Source organism: Cyprinus carpio, unplaced genomic scaffold, assembly GCF_018340385.1.
Source record: "Cyprinus carpio isolate SPL01 unplaced genomic scaffold, ASM1834038v1 S000001138, whole genome shotgun sequence".
Classification (NCBI taxonomy): Eukaryota; Metazoa; Chordata; class Actinopteri; order Cypriniformes; family Cyprinidae; genus Cyprinus; species Cyprinus carpio.
In genome coordinates, this window is record NW_024873859.1 from 1 (window position 1) to 5,361 (window position 5,361).

Consider the following 5,361-nt stretch of genomic DNA (forward strand, 5'->3'; position numbering starts at 1 on the left):
CCCTGACCGGGAATCGACCCGGGCCGCGGCGGCTGAGAGCGCCGCATCCTAACCATAGCCCCAGGAAGGCTGTCACTGCGCTTCACTGATAACATCATGAGAATAAGCAAAGCAAGTCTGTGCCTTGTCACGGGTCGAATAACACAAGTGTGGTGCAATCGCGTGACCTTCTACCGTGGGCAGTGGCGCAATGGATACGCGTCGACTACTGATCAGAAGATTCTAGTTTCGACTCCGGGCTGGCGTCGTTCTGTGGTTGTTTTTTCTCAGGCTGTTTTCTTGTTGTGTTTTTTGTTCTTTTTCTATTTTTTCTTTGCAAAGTCCAGAACACAAAAGGCAAAAATCTCCAGCATAAGCTTCTTTTATTCCACAAAAGCCGTATATTGCATACCCATTCCAAGTCTAGGGGGGAGACAGGCACATGCTTTGTGATTGCTATTCGGTGCTCACAAGCACTCCGACAAGAATCGGCAGGCGATTAACGTGAAAATAAACTCCAGGACTGGCAGTCATTTTTATTCTGGAATGACAACAAATTCATCGCTACTCTGTAACTGCTTTACTACTTTGAAGGGTGTAATGCCATGTGGTTTGAGATGTCATGGGCTTGCCATTTTTTGTAGCCTTATTACTAATTGCCACCTGGGAAATTGAGAATAAGTTGTAGAAAAACTAAATGAAATGAAACTGAAAACGAGCGAATAATCAGCAACTTATCCGATTAAAAATTTGTTCTCACTTTCATTGTTAATCTCACAACTTGTCATTTTTTGTACCTTGACAGAATGAGGATAGGCTGTTTTTCCTCTAGATAACGGTTGCCATGGCTTGTTTTCAAATGCATGACGTTAGTATTTTTACCTGGACAAGACTTTAATTACCAGTTCGAGGTATCTGTTCAGCAACCACAGGAATCTGCCCCAAAAAAAAAAAAAAAAAAAAACTGAACTCCCTGGGCAAGTCAAACAACAGATATTTTGAATGCATGCAACAGGGTTTAAAACTCAGCAAACGATGCATTCGGATAATTCTTGTTTTGCTAAAAATATAATCACATTGTTAAAGTCACACACCAAAAGCAATACGTCACTACAAAAACCCTGCCCCGACATTGGCCACATGTACTGAATGTGGCCCAGAAGTCTGTGGCCAGTCCTAGTGGGCCAGTTTCCCATATGGTCTAGCGGTTAGGATTCCTGGTTTTCACCCAGGCGGCCCGGGTTCGACTCCCGGTATGGAAGGTGGGTTCGTTTTTGCTTCCCTCCTCAAAAAGCCAGCAAGCCTTCCTGCACCAGAAGTGATTTTTTTGGACAGCAGTAGAGCTACAGAACCCTGATAGGTTGAGGTTCTATCTGGCCCTCCGTGCCTTCGATAGCTCAGCTGGTAGAGCGGAGGACTGTAGGTTGAGGTGTTGGTAATCCTTAGGTCGCTGGTTCGACTCCGGCTCGAAGGAGGTCATTTTTTTTTATCAAGTGCCCACCTCATTCTGTTTTTTTTTGGACTGGGTTTCCCGCAACTGCAAGCAGAGCTTGACTTCACACCCCACCGTTGGAAGGCAAAACAGCATTCCCTGACCGGGAATCTGAAAGGGGAGGTTGAGTTGAGAGTGCAGAATCCTAACCACTAGACCACCCAGGGAAGGGCTGGTCAGCTGCACTCCTGATAACATCATGAGAATAAGCAGAAAGCAAGTCTGGCCTCTGTCACGTGGTATACCAACAAGTGTGGTGCAATCGCATGACGCTTCTACCGGTGGGCCAGTGGCGCAATGGATAACGCGTCTGACTACGGATCAGAAGATTCTAGGTTCGACTCCTGGCTGGCTCGTTCTGTGGTTGTTTTTCTCAGGCTGTTTTCTTGTTGTGTTTTTTTCTTTTTCTATTTTTTCTTGCAAAGTCCAGAACAAAAGGCAATTCTCCAGGCATGCTTCTTTTATTCACACAAAAGCCGTATATTGCATACCCATTCCAAAGTCTAGGGGAGACGTGCACATGCTTTGTGATTGCTATTCGTCTCACACGCACTCCGACAAGCTCGGCGATTAACGTGAAAATAAACTCCAGACTGGCAGTCATTTTATTCTGGAATGAACAAATTCATCGCTACTCTGTAACTGCTTTACTACTTTGAAGGGTGTAATGCCATGTGGTTTTGATGTCATGGGCTTGCCATTTTGTAGCCTTATTACTAATTGCCACCTGGAAATTGAGAATAAGTTGTAAACTAAATGAAACTGAACGAGCGAATAATCAGCAACTTATCCGATTAAAAATTTTGTCTCACTTTCATTGTTAATCTCACAACTTGTCATTTTTGTACCTTGACAGAATGAGGATAGGCTGTTTTTCCTCTAGATAACGGTTGCCATGCTTGTTTTTCAAATGCATGACGTTAGTATTTTCACCTGGACAAGACTTTAATTACCAGTTCGAGGTATCTGTTCAGCAACCACAGGAATCTGCCCAAAAAAAAAAAAAAAAAAAAAAAACTGAAACTCCCTGGGCAAGTCAAACAACAGATATTCTGAATGCTTGCAACAGGGTTTAACTCAGCAAACGATGCATTCGGATACGGATCAGAAGATTCTAGGTTCGACTCCTGGCTGGCTCGTTCTGTGGTTGTTTGTTTCTCAGGCTGTTTTCTTGTTGTGTTTTTTCTTTTTCTATTTTTTCTTGCAAAGTCCAGAACAAAAGGCAAATCTCCAGGCATGCTTCTTTTTATTCCACAAAAGCCGTATATTGCATAGCCATTCCAAAGTCTAGGGGAGACGTGCACATGCTTTGTGATTGCTATTCGTCTCACACGCACTCCGACAAGCTCGGCGATTAACGTGAAAATAAACTCCAGACTGGCAGTAATTTTATTCTGGAATGAACAAATTCATCTCGCTAAACTCTGTAACTGCTTTACTACTTTGAAGGGTGTAATGCCATGGTGGTTTTGATGTCATGGGCTTGCCTTTTTGTAGCCTTATTACTAATTGCCACCTGGAAATTGAGAATAAGTTGTAAACTAAATGAAACTGAACGAGCGAATAATCAGCAACTTATCCGATTAAAAATTTGTCTCACTTTTCATTGTTAATCTCACAACTTGTCATTTTTGTACCTTGACAGAATGAGGATAGGCTGTTTTTCCTCTAGATAACGGTTGCCATGCTTGTTTTCAAATGCATGACGTTAGTATTTTCACCTGGACAAGACTTTAATTACCAGTTCGAGGTATCTGTTCAGCAACCACAGGAATCTGCCCAAAAAAAAAAAAAAAAAAAAAAAAACTGAACTCCCTGGGCAAGTCAAACAACAGATATTTTGAATGCATGCAACAGGGTTTAACTCAGCAAACGATGCATTCGGATAATTCTTGTTTTGCTAAAATATAATCACATTGTTAAAGTCACACACCAAAAGCAATACGTCACTACAAAACCCTGCCCCGACATTGGCCACATGTACTGAATGTGGCCCAGAAGTCTGTGGCCGGTCCTAGTGGGCCAGTTTCCATATGGGTCTAGCGGTTAGGATTCCTGGTTTTCACCCAGGCGGCCCGGGTTCGACTCCCGGGTATGGGAAGGTGGGTTCGTTTTTGCTTCCCTCCTCAAAAAGCCAGCAAGCCTTCCTGCACCAGAAGTGATTTTTGGACAGCAGTAGAGCTACAGAACCCTGATAGGTTGAGGTTCTATCTGGCACTCCGTGCCTTCGATAGCTCAGCTGGTAGAGCGGAGGACTGTAGGTTGAGGTGTTGGTAATCCTTAGGTCGCTGGTTCGACTCCGGCTCGAAGGAGGTCATTTTTTTTTATCAAGTGCCCACCTCATTCAGTTTTTTTGGACTGGGTTTCCCGCAACTGCAAGCAGAGCTTGACTTCACACCCCACCGTTGGAAGGCAAAACAGCATTCCCTGACCGGGAATCGAACCCGGGCCGCGGCGGTGAGAGCGCCGAATCCTAACCACTAGACCACCAGGGAAGGGCTGGTCAGCTGCGCTCCTGATAACATCATGAGAATAAGCAGAAAGCAAGTCTGGCCTCTGTCACGTCGAATACCAACAAGTGTGGTGCAATCGCGTGACGCTTCTACCGGTGGGCCAGTGGCGCAATGGATAACGCGTCTGACTACGGATCAGAAGATTCTAGGTTCGACTCCTGGCTGGCTCGTTCTGTGGTTGTTTTTCTCAGGCTGTTTTCTTGTTGTGTTTTTTCTTTTTCTATTTTTTTCTTGCAAAGTCCAGAACAAAAGGCAAATCTCCAGGCATGCTTCTTTTATTCCACAAAAGCCGTATATTGCATACCCATTCCAAAGTCTAGGGGAGACGCGCACATGCTTTGTGATTGCTATTCGTCTCACAAGCACTCCGACAAGCTCGGCGATTAACGTGAAAAATAAACTCCAGACTGGCAGTCATTTTATTCTGGAATGAACAAAATTCATCGCTACTCTGTAACTGCTTTACTACTTTGAAGGGTTGTAATGCCATGTGGTTTTGATGTCATGGGCTTGCCATTTTGTAGCCTTATTACTAATTGCCACCTGGAAATTGAGAATAAGTTGTGAAACTAAATGAAACTGAACGAGCGAATAATCAGCAACTTTTCCGATTTAAAAATTTGTCTCACTTTCATTGTTAATCTCACAATTTGTCATTTTTGTACCTTGACAGAATGAGGATAGGCTGTTTTTCCTCTAGATAACGGTTGCCATGCTTGTTTTCAAATGCATGACGTTAGTATTTTCACCTGGACAAGACTTTAATTACCAGTTCGAGGTATCTGTTCAGCAACCACAGGAATCTGCCCCAAAAAAAAAAAAAAAAAAAAAAACTGAACTCCCTGGGCAAGTCAAACAACAGATATTTTGAATGCATGCAACAGGGTTTAACTCAGCAAACGATGCATTCGGATAATTCTTGTTTTGCTAAAATATAATCACATTGTTAAAGTCACACACCAAAAGCAATACGGCACTACAAAACCCTGCCCCGACATTGGCCACATGTACTGAATGTGGCCCAGAAGTCTGTGGCCGGTCCTAGTGGGCCAGTTCCCATATGGTCTAGCGGTTAGGATTCCTGGTTTTCACCCAGGCGGCCCGGGTTCGACTCCCGGTATGGGAAGGTGGGTTCGTTTTTGCTTCCCTCCTCAAAAAGCCAGCAAGCCTTCCTGCACCAGAAGTTGATTTTTGGACAGCAGTAGAGCTACAGAACCCTGATAGTAGTTGAGGTTCTATCTGGCACTCCGTGCCCTCGATAGCTTCAGCTGGTAGAGCGGAGGACTGTAGGTTGAGGTGTTGGTAATCCTTAGGTCGCTGGTTCGACTCACGGCATCGAAGGAGGTCATTTTTTTTATCAAGTGCCCACCTCATTCT

General features: G+C 44.1%; 8 non-coding genes across 8 annotated transcripts; 7 read left to right on the plus strand and 1 right to left on the minus strand.

Annotated features, from left to right (window-relative positions):
- Positions 1–1,169: 1,169 nt before the first annotated feature.
- Positions 1,170–1,241, plus strand: trnae-uuc. The gene has a single exon. It is a non-coding gene; the product is annotated as a tRNA-Glu (tRNA).
- Positions 1,242–1,365: 124 nt separating this feature from the next.
- trnay-gua lies at positions 1,366–1,453 on the plus strand. The gene is given in 2 exon segments: positions 1,366–1,402; positions 1,418–1,453. It is a non-coding gene; the product is annotated as a tRNA-Tyr (tRNA).
- Positions 1,454–1,754: 301 nt separating this feature from the next.
- On the plus strand, positions 1,755–1,827 carry trnar-acg. Its single transcript has one exon. It is a non-coding gene; the product is annotated as a tRNA-Arg (tRNA).
- A 1,671-nt stretch (positions 1,828–3,498) lies between these two features.
- On the plus strand, positions 3,499–3,572 carry trnae-uuc. Its single transcript has one exon. It is a non-coding gene; the product is annotated as a tRNA-Glu (tRNA).
- Positions 3,573–3,695: 123 nt separating this feature from the next.
- On the plus strand, positions 3,696–3,783 carry trnay-gua. Its single transcript is given in 2 exon segments — positions 3,696–3,732; positions 3,748–3,783. It is a non-coding gene; the product is annotated as a tRNA-Tyr (tRNA).
- A 111-nt stretch (positions 3,784–3,894) lies between these two features.
- On the minus strand, positions 3,895–3,966 carry trnae-cuc. The gene has a single exon. It is a non-coding gene; the product is annotated as a tRNA-Glu (tRNA).
- A 115-nt stretch (positions 3,967–4,081) lies between these two features.
- On the plus strand, positions 4,082–4,154 carry trnar-acg. The gene has a single exon. It is a non-coding gene; the product is annotated as a tRNA-Arg (tRNA).
- Positions 4,155–5,038: 884 nt separating this feature from the next.
- Positions 5,039–5,110, plus strand: trnae-uuc. The gene has a single exon. It is a non-coding gene; the product is annotated as a tRNA-Glu (tRNA).
- The last annotated feature ends 251 nt before the right edge of the window (positions 5,111–5,361 follow it).